Here is a 13353-nt window from a genome sequence, read left to right as displayed (position 1 = left end):
ACACTCCCAGACCAGCGACTGTAATGCGTTCAGACAGCAGGCCACGTGCACCCACACCAGGACCAGGGATCGAACCCACAACCGAGGAATGTGCCCTGACCAGGAATCAAACCTGCAACTCTTTGGTGATGGAAGGGTGCACCAATCAGCCGAGCCACACTGGCCAGAGCTCAGGATAGACTTTTTAAATAAATAAATGAACAAACAAGGAACGGTCATCTGACTCAAGATGAGATAACCAGATTCTCCCAGGAATTTGGAAATCAGATGCCAGGCAGCCTCGGCTAGCCCTTGAACTGGAGGTGATAAAAAGCCACAGCCGGGCAGCTGTACTTGGCTGTGTGCACACAAAAGTGAAGGCAGCCAACCAGCTGAGAGAGAAAAAAGGAGCAGGTGCAGGGACAGAAGTGGAGGTAAGACCCTGTGGCCCTGGAGACAGAGCCTGGGGGACCTCGGTTCTTAGGGCTTCTAGATCCGAGACGCAGACCCTTCTGAGCCCCGCTGTCCTACCTGTCCTTGGCTCCTAGAAGACAGCTTTGTACCCTTAGGACACGTCTGCTTTTTGTACAAGCTACAGGGTTTCCCTCGCTGAGACAAAACCGCCTGCTCTTTTTATTACAGCCCAGCTTATCAAAGTAATCAAATTTGATCAAATTCTGCACTTACAGAATTCTTATATCAAAGTTCCCACACTCTGCCTTTACAGAATGCAGTTCTAAATCTGTAACGTGGATGACCCACGTGTGTTGAAGGAAAAAGCGGGGACATGTTAGTTCATATTTAGAACCTGCTTGTTTAAAGTCCCGTTGAAGAGAAATGCCAACACATTAAATAAAACCATTTGATCTTCCCACTCTGAGACTACGGGTGATCAGAAGTTTCATCTGCTCCAGGTTGAGAGGGCTACATCCCGATGGAAGAACACAGCGTAATTGATGGAATGGTGGTGACCCGATGCTTTCCAACGATCCCCAATTAAAACGAAGGCAAACAGACTCAAGCACTGCACATCAGGCACGTTACTTCAAAGCTGTGCCAAAGTGAGGCATATGTTACACTCTATTTGCATTAACAAGTTCCGTCTATAACTTAAAGCATTGCACTCATTTTCCTTGCATCCAATGGTCTGAAGTTACTAATTCAGTAGTCGGGAATACAAAGGGATACAGCATATGTTATTTTCTTCCTACTGTTAAGGGCCGATATGGAGAAGGGGCATTAACTTAACCAGGGAGGTATCTCTTGAAAGCACACCACCCAGCAGTTTTCTCAGATCCAAACGGCTACGCTGCTTGAGATGCGGGACCAACACCTGCTCCACGTCAGGAGACAACTGATGACTCCTTATCGCCCTGATGGTCACCCTTCAATCCTCGCTGCCTTTGTGAATCCCAAATCAACCCTTCATTCAGCAGTGCACCTGGCTCATTTCGTTCTGAGAAACTGCCTTTTAAAAAATGTGTTCACTCGCTCATTCATTCATTCATTCATTCAATCATTACCATGTGCCAGACCCTGTACTAGGTACTGGGAACACAGAGAAACACAATTTTAAATAGGTCCCAGGACCTCATAATCCCACCTCTTCTTAAGATCTTGTAAAAACACTGCTTAAACAGCTAGCATCATCCTCGATGGAGGAGGACTGAAAGCTTCTCCTCTAAGATCAAGAATGAGACAAGGATGCTCATTTTTGCTGCCTCTACCCAACATACTACTGGACATTTCAGCCAGAGCAATAGGCATGAAAAAGAAATATCCAAACTGGGAAGAAGTGAAGTATCTGTTTGCTTATGACATGATTTTATGTAAAGGTGGAGGTAAGACCCTGTTGCCCTTGCATTTCTGGTCAAATGATTAAATATTGTACACACACACAAACGCAGACACATAGCTGTTAGAAATAAAAAATTCAACAAAGTTGCACATATGAAATCAATACACAAAAATCAATTGTTTTCCTATACACTAACCATAAACAAGCCCAAAAGGAAATTCATAAAACAATTCTATTCACAATAACATCAAAAAAGAATAAAACATCTAGGAAATAACCAAAGAGGCAAAAGCTTTGTGCACTGAAAATTACAAAATGTTGTGAAAAAAAATTGAAGACACAGGCATAAGTAAAAAAGGCACCCAATGTTCATGGACTAGACAACTTAATATTATTAAGATGTCAATGGTTGGTATAAACAATTCATATAAAACCCAAATGAGTTGAAAACTTATGTCCACATAAAAAACTGCACACAGATGTTTACAGCAGCTTTATTCATATTTGCCAAAACATGGGAGCAAGCAAGATGTCCTTCAGTAGGTGAATGGATAAATAAACCATGGTTTGTCTAGACAGTGGAATATTATTCAGTAATGAAAAGAAATGACCTCTCAATCCATCAAGAGACACAGGGGTGGGTCTTAAATATCTAAAAGTATCCTGGTGTGGGATTTTGATAGTAGGGGAGGCTGTGCATATGCGGGACAGTGAGTATGTAGGAAATCTCTGTTCTCTCAGCTCAGTTTTGCTGTGAACCTATTACAGCCCTAAATAAAAGTAATAAAAATCAAGTTAAAAAAGCATCATGGTACTGGCACAAAGGCAGACATATGGACCAATAGAACAGGGTAGAGAACCCAGAAATAAACCCTTGCGTTTATGGTCAAATGATTTTCGGCAAGGATGGCAGGGCTACTCGACGGGGAAAGGACAGCCTTTTCAATGACTGGTGCTGGGAAAACTGGATATTCACGTGTGATAAGAAAGATGTTGGACCCTTACCTCACACCACTTACAAAAACTAACTTAAAATGAGTCAAAGGCCTAATCATAAGGGCTAAAACTATAAAACTCTTAGAAGAAAACATAGGGGATAAGCTTCATGACATTGGATTTGGCAATGATTTCTTGGGTATGACACCAAAGTACAGGGAAAAAAATTAATAAATAAATGGATCTTCATCAAAATTAAAACTTTGCATCAAAGAACATTATCAACAGAATGAAAGGGCAACTCATGGAATGGGAGAAAATATCTGAAAATTATATGTCTGACAAGAAATAACATTCAGAATATATTTTAAAACTCCTACAGCTCAACAGCAACAACAAAAAGCAACCCCATTAAAAATAGGCAAAGGACTTGAATAGAAATTTCTCAAAAAAAGATATACAGATGGCTAATAAGCACATGAAAAGATGTTCAACAGTGCTAATCATTAGGAAAATGTGAATCAAAACCACAATGACATGCCACTTCACGACCATTAGCATAGCTGTTACTTAAAAAAATAAAAATAAGCATTGATGAGAATATAGAAAAATTGTAACCCTCGTGCATTGGGAATGTAAAAAGCCTTTGTAGGAAACGAAACTTCTGCATGATCCAGCACTTCCACCTCTGGATATGTACCCAAAAGAATTAAAATCAGAGACTTAAATGTTGGTACACAAATGCTCGTAGCATTATTCACAGTAGCCAAAAGGTGGAAACAGTCCAAATGTCCATCGGCTGTCCATCAATGGATAAACAAATGCGGTACACGCGTACACTAAGCTGTTAGTCAGCCTTAAGAAGGAATGAAATTTTGACACCTGCTACAATGAGGATGACCCCTGAGGACATTATGCTAAGTGAAATAAAAGAGACGCGAAAGGACAAACATTGTATGGTTCCACTTATATGAGGTAGCTAGAGGAGTCGGATTCCTAGGGACAGAAAGCAAAGGGTGGTTTCCAGGGGTGGGGAGAGGGGGAAGTGGGGAGCTACTCCTTCAGTGGACACAGAGCTTCAGCTTGGGAAGATGAAAACAGTTTTGGAGATGGATGGTGGTGATGGTTGCACAACATTGTGAACCTATTTAATGCCACTGAATTGTATACTTTAAAGATGGTTAAGAGGGTAAACTTCATAGTATATATATGTGTTAGCACAATAAAACAACAGCCAAAACTGTCTGCTTATGCCCCGACACTAAGGGGCCATTCGAGGCTTTACTCGGAGCTCCCTGCAGCCTGGAATGCGGCATAGATTTTCACAGGGCACTTGCAAATTGATGAATGCTTCCCGGACTCCCCGCTCCCCATTGTTTTTCAAAACCAGCATCATGCCATTTACCCAGGGAGATTCAAAGATTCCCTGAAGCCTCTAGTTCTTTAGGGACACCATGTTAGCAGCATCTTCAGTATATGTCATGAATGAATACGTGAAGTTGTGAATAGCAGCTACTCAAATACATCGTCATCATCATCGTTGCCATTAAAGTTAACATTTATGTAATGCTCATTACTATGCCTATGTGCTACGCAACTTATCTCGTTTAATCCTCACAAAAACCTTATGAGGAAAGTGCTACTATTGTATCAATCCTATTTACAGATGAAGAAACCAAAGCTTTGAGAGTTCAAATAACTTTCCCAAGGCCATGGAGCTGGTAAGGGCAGAGTCGGGATCAAATCCAGGTCTGCCTGATGGCAAGGCTTTACATGCTACTAACGGACCCTGTGTCTCTACAGTGGTATTTATCAGTCACATGTGACCTGTAGTAACTAGCCTGCCCTCACACTACATGCTACCATCTTTTCCACAAAGGAAGTCCCTCCCTCAGAGAGGGGACCCAAAATCCCTCTCCCTTTTGCCCAGAAGGACTACAGCACACTTGCAAAATAGCCAGGCTCACACAAGAATTGAAATCATTAAATGTCCTTTGAGCATATTTGTGCTTAAGGAACTGATGTTTGGGTCCCTCTTCTAATGGCCCAAAGAGCAAGTTCAAACCCCCCGAGGGCTCCTGCAAAATGAAATTTCACAGTGCATGCTGATGAAAGCACAATTCACACTTCTGTACTTGGTGAGTGATTTTCTTCTTAGAGCTTCTTCATGAAAAGAAAATCTTCCAAGTGACTGGGCATAAAAGTGGCAAATAAGCTTTGATATGGGCAAGCATACATGTAATGCATCTATGGAGGGAAATGACCCAAAATGCTGCTTTAAAATGAGGGGCCGGAAGTGCTCAAGGGGATCACAAGGAAGGTGTACCAACCAGAGCACTGGGCTTGGCCTGGGAAGACCCTGGCTCAAGGCCCCCCCCACAACCCACCTGGAGACCTTGACCTGTGGACCCCGCCCCTCTAAGCCTCTGCAGCTCATCTTCAGCAGAGAAAAATGGCAATAAAGCCTGTCTACCTCCCAGAGCTGTGGGAGTAGGCAATGTACATGGACTGAGGCAATGCATGGGAAAGCTTTTTGTAAAAGCAAGTTGCTGCTATACAGGATACGTTACGATTTTTAAGGTCCAGGGAAAACACCTCAATGAGTAACTTCAACTTAAAAAGGTGCCACCAAAATATTCAACATCATTAGGACGGCTCTTGAATAAAGACATTGTGGTATCCCTGCCCTTGGGGAGCCTTCCATGATGTCCCCAGACAGAGTGACTAGATTCCTCTCCAGCGCCTGCTCTGTACTCTGCTGATACCTGCAGTGCAGCCACCGCCTTGCTAGGAGGGGGCTTCTGTTTAGGCAACTGCCCCCGCCACCAACCCATGTGGGTGGGCAGCCTCCAGGGAGCCCCGCCTCCTGGAGTGCACACACCTGCGGAGTCTTCGCCCACACTGTCATAGGCTTGGTCTACAGCAGAAGTGATATTCGGGTGTGAGGAAACTTCCGATATTAGCATATCTTTATAAAAAGACTGAAGTCCCCCTCCCCTCCCTATCACTACCACCACCACCATCACCATCATCATCATCATCATCATCATCATCATCACACATGTTGAGGAAGCCTAGGGAGAAGTAAGAAATCAAAGCCCCCTGCCCACGGCCATGTGCGTGAGCTCGGGACTGGATCCCTCAGTCCCAGTCAAGTCTTCAAAGACCCTGACCCTGGCCCACGGCTTGACTGCAGCCTAGTGAGGGATTCTGAGCCACAACCCCCAGGTGAGCCCCGCTCAGGTTCCTAATCCGCAGAGATAATAAATGTGTGTTGTTTTAAGCTGCTGGGTGTGGGGAAAATTTGTCACACAGCAATAGAAACTGAATACACCATTCCAGTTTTACAACAGGGTCGTAGAGAAAGAAAGCATTCTGAGAACAAAGGAATTTAAGACGAATAGAGCTTTAGAATGAATATAATAATTACTATTTATTGAGCACTAATTAGGTGCTAGGTATCTTACATATGTGCTTCCATTTTACACATAAAAAAAATACAATCCCATTGCTACTAGGCGGCAAATCAGAATTTGAGGTCATGTTGGTTTATCTCCAAAGACTGTGCCCTTTTGACCGTATCAAGATAGACTGGTGGACAGATAGATTAATCTGTGACCAAAAGAGGAACAAATGTATCTATGAAAAAAAAGAGTTGTGGCAGACACTTCAAGGAAGAACGTGGCATAGAAAAGGCCGGAGAAGGCCAGTTAAGACAGGGAGAGAACTCAGCAGCTGCCCTTCAGGGGTGGACTAACAATTTCACACTTTTCTTCAATCAAGAAAGCAAGCAGACAAAAAAAATACTGGTGGAAATCCATCAAACCCTGAAGGGTGTGACCAGATGGAATACGGTTCTCTCTGCCAAAGGTGCCCACATCAAAGGACACTGAGCCCTTGTCAGGCTGGAGAGAGGGAGGCCGGCTCAGTCCTCTCCACTGTTGCTCACATCTTAGAGAGGCCGATGGCATCGCTATCCTCCCAGGCAGATGAGAAGAGCCCACCACCCAGCTGAGGGGCCACGGGAGGTTCCAGGCTCCCTAGGACCTATGGAAAGTGGGCTGATGAGAAAAGGCCTCTGCGTGCTGGTGAGGGACGAGCCAGCTGCTTGACCCCAGAGTTCTTGGATGGGACTGGGGGAAAAAGCCCACACAAGTGGCAACTCCAAGCCTGTTTCCTCAGAGGGACAATAATGGCAACATGACTGGGCTAGTAGATGGGGTAACGTGTTTGAACCACCTAGCACCGTGCCGGCACATAATGCCTGGGGTGCAGGTGTTCAAAAAATGCAGCTTTCCTTCCTCACTTCCATTCTTTTCCATCATCCTTCGCCCCTTACCTATCGGCTGGTAAGATATTGCCCAGGACCTGGTGGGCAGTGGGTGTTCTAGGACCAGCCTCAGGAAAAAACACACACAAAGTACACTCAGTGTATCTGCGGCCATGTAGGTCTCCTGGGCAGGCGCCTAACCTCTGGGGAGAGCCCGTCCCTGCATGAAAGCTCTTCGGTTCAAGGACCTGGATTCAAATCTCAGCCCTGCCAACTACTAACTAAGGCCCTGGAGAATGAGGACTAGCAGAGCCTCCCTCACAGGGGGTGTTGTGAACGATAAAAACAACTATGCAAGTGAAAGAACATTTGTGAACGGCCTGGCACACCGTAGGAGCTAAATTAGTCCCACTGCCTCCTGGATTGTTCCTCACCTAATTGAGTCCCACGGTGAGAGAAGCAAAGAGGCAGAGACCCCAGACATCCCCGTGGGAGAGAGAGCAGAGGCTGACCCTCAAACAACGCACCTCTGAACAGCGGTGAGTCCCAGCCCCAGAGATTCCGGAGGCTGTCTGGGCGCAGAGGCAGATGCGCCAAGGGAGAGCGCACTGTGTGCAACGGAGTGCCTCAGGAGAGCCCAGGAGCTCGTGTGGAGGAGGCATGGGCCAGGAGGAGAGAAAGAGAAAGGGAAGTCAGGCAGAGGGGGCACAGCCTGCCAGGCCGGGAGTCTGGAGAGCAGGACAACTTCCAAGTGCCTGGAGCCTGAAGCTGGAGAGGAAGACACGGCCCAGACAGATCACGCAGGGCTCCCAGACAGATCACGCAGGGCTCGCAGAGCAAGCTGAGGACCTGGGACTCCGCCGTTCGGCAGCTGGAAGAGAGCCAAGACCCACGCCCGCCCGGGCAGGGCGGGGCGGGACCTGGCTGGGGTGGAGAGTGGAGAGGAGGCAGAGACTGAGGACAGGGACTCTCGAGGAAGCCAGGCCGAGGCTGGGAGAAAGAGGACGGGGCGAGGAGGTGATGGGGCAGAGAGAGAGTGCACGCTGGGAACAGGAGTGGCGAAAGCGGGGACTGAGAGCAACCACCAGCTCAGGGTGTGAGAACTACTCTGACGGCCCGTGCACTTTGAAGAAGCCCCTTCTCTTATGCCCATGGGCTGCCACTCCTGTCCCACCTCCTCCAGGTTCCTGGTCGTTGGAGACAGAGAGGCTCCCGCAGGGATAAGTAGCACAGAGGAGCCTTCCAAGTTAATAAAGGCGCCGTCTGGCTCCAGTGGGTTTCCCAAGAAGACAATAATTACTCAGCCTCGCTAATAGAGCCAATAAATATAGCAGGAGGATAAGTAATTAACAGCCTTTTGCTGAAAAGTAGCAATTCTTGTGATCTATGAAGTTTCTCTTTCCTGTTCACTACTTCTCCGTTACTGCAAATATGATGCTTTGGACAAGTATGCCATTCGTTGTTCACTGTGCTGATCACCAAAGTAGGTTTTTTGTTTTTTTTTTATTAAATGCACTCATTATAATTGACTCATATGAATTAAGCTGAAGAACGGCGGGGAGGCCTGTCGCCCGTCTTGCTTCTGCTTCTGATCGCAATACTTTTAATGAGATCAAAATTGTTACCACATAATTTAACTATGGGGGGAAAAAGGCCCATGTTGGAAGCACAGGAAGGTAAGCTTGCCTCATTCAGAACATCCGTGCCCCATGGCAATCTTCTCCTGTTATTTTTTTGATGTCTGATTTCCCACTCGTAAAGCATCTGTATCTGTAGTAATTGTACTAGGCAAGAGAAAAGGAAAAACTTCACAAACTTCTAAAGTGATTTACCTCTTGGCTTGCAATTTTAATTAAAATTCCAGTTTATTTAGCAAATGGCTATGAACAGATTAGAGACCCATTTAGCACTATGTTCCTTTTCTGCTTTCCAATTCGTAAGAGTGACACAAACAACAAAATAACCATGTTAAATGACTGTCTCCATTCCATGATAACTCAGCCTATGGAAAAGTGCTCTAATATCAATTATCAATTATAAATGAACTCCATTATGCTCTGCAAAATTATCAACAGTAATCGCCTTGCTCTCTGCTCCCTCACTGTGGATAGATGATATCAATTCACCACGAGGCCTCCAATTACCCAATCTCTTTCACATCAAAACTTTAAATGTGTTTATTAACTGAAATGAAAACCAAGCAAATCAGGTATCTATTTTGGCAGCATGTCTCCCCACCCAGAATATCAAACAACTTTTCCTTAAGTCGCTCCTGACGCCTCATCCCCCCAGCCAGACAGACACCAAGGTCACTTCGGTACTTCCCGAAATGGCAACCCCCACTGAAAGCCGGTCGAAAGCACCCTGGCTCAGCCAGAACATCAATCCATTCATTGAGCACACAGGCCAGTTGCGCCTCTGAGCCAGGCGCCGCTTGGGGAATGCCCACGGGCTCCACATATGGGAGCAGAGGGTTCGTGGTCAGAGACAAGGCTGCGGAGGTAAAGATGGGAGGAAGAGTGAAACTGTCCTGACGTTCGAGGAGCTAAGCGTGCAGCAGCTGAGTGAGATGTGTAAGCAGGTTGTTGCGAGGCCTGAGCCGCCACCTTACTAAGCATCCGCATCCCTGCCTCAGAGCTAACCCCTCTACCCCACACTATCACATTTAATTGCCACACAACCTTATGAGTGGCTGGAATATCCCCATTTCACAGAAGAGGCAAACGAGATGCAGAGAGGTGGGCGCCACTGGAGCTGGCTCTCAGTGAGAACGAGGCAAGCTGCCCAGACTAAAGGGGAAAAGGAGTTCCTATGAAGGAAGCAAGGGCATGTGCAAAGAGCAAGCAAGAGCCAAGAGCCAGGCCTCCGCTGTCTGCAGCCACAAATATCCGAGCCACCTTGGGCATTGCTGGGTGTCTTCAGGCCTGTCTCCCCATTTGCCACATGAGATGGTTCCCATTCTGCACATCCATGAGGGTACTGCTGACTAAAGCACCCAGTGCTATATTAATAATGTACCCCAGGGACAAAGAAGTAGTTCCCCAGAGGAGGATAGACTCTGTCCCCCTAAACTCCTTTGTGCATTCTGACCCCTAAAACCAGCCTCTAATCTTCCAGAGGCATGCCACTGCCTCAAGTCCTACCATCGCATATTATTAAGAACACAATCGTAACAACGATGCTATAATAATAAAAATTGTGGCTACTATTAATTCTTAGTTTATATATGCGCTTCATACTTTCCATGCACACATTTACTATCTCAATTAGTCCTCACAGTAGCACTGTGAGGTAGGTTGATATGTGCCATTCCATTTTGCAGATGAAGAAACAGGCTCAGAGCAGTTGGATGTCTTAGTCTGGATGGTGTATCCAGGAAGCGGTAGAGCAAGGAACGGAACTCAGCCCCATTGTGGCCTCAGTCCGCAGAGAACTAAGCCTAGGAGAAATGAATGGGGTTCCTTTAACCACCATAGACCACCAGAGATAAGGAGGTGTTGCTGTGTCTGGGGAAGGGGAAGGGGGCGGGGAAGGGGAGGGCCGGCGACTTGCCCCCACGGGGAGCTCTCCAGAGTGCTGACCCACCGCTGCCGGGGGACTCCGCATCTGCCTGGGTGCCTCTGCCGGTCCTAACCCTCCCCTCCTGATTCCGGGGCCCAGTAGAGCCCCTAGCGAAGCAGAGTGAATAGAAATGGGAGTGCCTCTGGGAGAGAGACAGTTATCTTTCAGGAATACTGAGCCTGAGGGGACAACAGGACATCTCATTGGAACTACCCTGCAAGGGATTAGAAATACGGGAACAGGGGTGAAGAGAAGTGTAAGCAAGAAGTGCAAATTCATGGGTCACATAGGAGGGAGCTGCAGAAAGGGTGAGTGCACTTTCTGAATGGCTCCTGAGAGAGAAAACCAAAGGGCCAGGCTCAGAGAGGGAAGGAGACGCCTTCCTAGCAGTCCTAGACGGTGGGTACCAAGAGCAAATAACCCGATGCTCCAACTCCAATGCTGCATCTAAAGGTGTCATAGCGGGTGGAGTGTTGTTGCCTGTAACTTTGAACCTGTGAATAAATAACCACTACAACTCCTCAACCTGCCCCTGAAAGAACAAGAAATGACAAAGTATTCAAGGGAAAAATAGAAATTAGCCTACCACAAGGTAACAAGTTTCAAGTCAATCAAGGCCATATCCGCTCTTACTTGAAGTAAACCTTATAAATTTGAGATGTCACTCAGAAAGACCCTGAGCTTCTCTTTTGCCTTTCAGACTGTAGACTCTTAAGGCTTACATGATGGGACATTTATAAACACATCTCTCCCCCTGCTGGTAACAGAGATATTAGAACAGCACCTTTATTCTCTGGCTCCATCCGCACCTCTGCTCTCCTACACACCTTACATAATAGTTATACTCTTTTATTAACTTAGTCTTTCATTTGGATAAACATTATTATGCACCAACTCAAGTCAGGCACTGGGGACTCAGAGAAGAAGGAAGCACAGTCCCAGTCTTTAGGATGTGAACTTGTAAATAAATCATAACACAAAGTTGCAAATGCTCCAGGAGATCATGGTCAAAGGGCAATGGGGGCACGAAGCAGGAAGCAGGACGCGCGTTACTCCTCTGGGAGGAAAGATGTGACCTGGTAGCAATCTTTTGAACTGGAATTTGCCACACCCAGAAGCCAGGAAGGTAGTCTCAGCTGAAGAAGGCCCCTGTGCGGGGAGGCATGGGAATAGGAGGGAATGTGATTAGGAGTCGCGCCAAGGCAGGAACAACATCTTAATTCTCTCTGTGTTCCAGGTGCCCTGCCCAATGCCTGCCGGGGGCGGGGAGGGGGCGGTGCTGTTGGTTAGTGATAGATGCTGGAGGAATGAATGGCCTGTGGTTTGGTGTGGAGGGAATAAAACAGGACTACGAGGTCTTACAACAGAAAGGGGACTGAATAGAACCAGAATATATAAGCCTCAAAACAAACCTTAGTGTGAGACGGACCAGGCGCACAGCAGGCGCGTGCAGGCCCCGGCCACCCACTTCCCCAGCCAGGGTTTAATAACTCCGCAGGGCTCTCATAAAGGGAGGGCACAGCCCTCAGTGCGGGCCTGTTTAGGAGCGGTGGGCTGGCTCACTTGCTACTGCTGCCCTTCTTCTGTTCAGAATTTTAAAAGAAGTTAACTTAAAAGCAATAATAACCAAATATGTTAGCCCTGGCTGGTGTGGCTCCGTGGACTGAGCACCGGCCTGCAAACCAAAAGGTCGCTGGTTCGATTCCCAGTCAGGGCACATGCCTGGGTTGCAGGCCAAGTCCCTGGCAGGGGGTGCACAAGAGGCAACCAGACATTGATGTTTCTCTCCCTTTCTTTCTCCCTCTCTTCCTCTCTCTAAAAATAAATAAATAAATATTTAAAATAAAAAATAATAATAATAATGAGATATGATGCAGTGGGGGTGGGGGAGAGTACGGGCATATTTATTCCTTTTTTTTTTTTTTTTTTTCCACTTTTACTAGTACTTATTTTAAGCTGAGTTTACTCCCAGGCCATAAGCTTTTGTTTCCTCAGTTTCTTCTGGGATATCTTTTCCTTCTGTGCAACTTCCTCTTGTGGTTTAGGAACAATCTGTTCCTTTTCAGTGAGGATCACCTCAATGTGTCAGGGAGAGCTCATGTGTGGGTTGTTCCGCCCATGAGCCCTGTAAGTTCTAGACGCATCTTGAGAGCTTTGCTCACCTGGATGTGCTCAATGACCAGGGAATCTCCATCTAAACCCTTAGGTTCAGCATTACTCTCTGCATTTTTAAGCATGTGCAGCAAAAACTCGGCACGCTTTTTGGGCCACCGACCCTGTGTCCAGCCCCACTGTTCGGCCTGGACACGCCTACCAACTCTACCATTGTGTCGACGGAATGGGACACATTGCTTCTTTAAAGTGACATCTTTCAGCTCTCTGGTGGCTTTTCAAATATGCATACCCTTCATGGCCTGGGCAGTTTCACGGGTGTTCTTGAAGTAAACATGAAGATTTGAACCTCATGATTTGCATGATTTTGTGGGGTTTTCTGGGTCAAGTGAATAGCAAACCATCTTCAGAGGTCACCTCTGTTCACTTTGGGGAAGAAGAAGAAGGATTTATCACATTTTAGACTCTCCTTTTGTTTCCCATGTTGAACTATATTGTCAGGTTCCAAATCTTCTCATTTTTCACAGCGTAACACAGCCAATGGCTGTGGCAAAAACCACTGCTTTCCCCAGCTCCTTGTGCTGCGGGTTGTTATTCCTCTATGAAGTACTTAAGAGATATCTTTTAATTTACTTCATGACCTCAGAACAAACTGATTGATGGCCCAGCTCAGTTGGCAATGACAGTTGGCATCTCC

General features: G+C 46.4%; 1 protein-coding gene and 1 pseudogene across 2 annotated transcripts in view; both read right to left on the bottom strand.

Moving 5' to 3' along the window:
• Positions 1 to 13353, bottom strand: part of TTLL11 (tubulin tyrosine ligase like 11) — a 186767-nt gene that overhangs the window by 153957 nt on the left and 19457 nt on the right. The gene's annotated exons all lie outside the window — the stretch shown is intronic.
• Positions 12507 to 13060, bottom strand: LOC129079302 (60S ribosomal protein L17-like; annotated as a pseudogene).

Source organism: Pteronotus mesoamericanus, unplaced genomic scaffold, assembly GCF_021234165.1.
Source record: "Pteronotus mesoamericanus isolate MK-2021 breed Mesoamerican mustached bat unplaced genomic scaffold, CSHL_Meso_final contig_78, whole genome shotgun sequence".
NCBI classification, from domain to species: Eukaryota; Metazoa; Chordata; class Mammalia; order Chiroptera; family Mormoopidae; genus Pteronotus; species Pteronotus mesoamericanus.
This window is presented reverse-complemented; position numbering and strand designations above follow the sequence as displayed.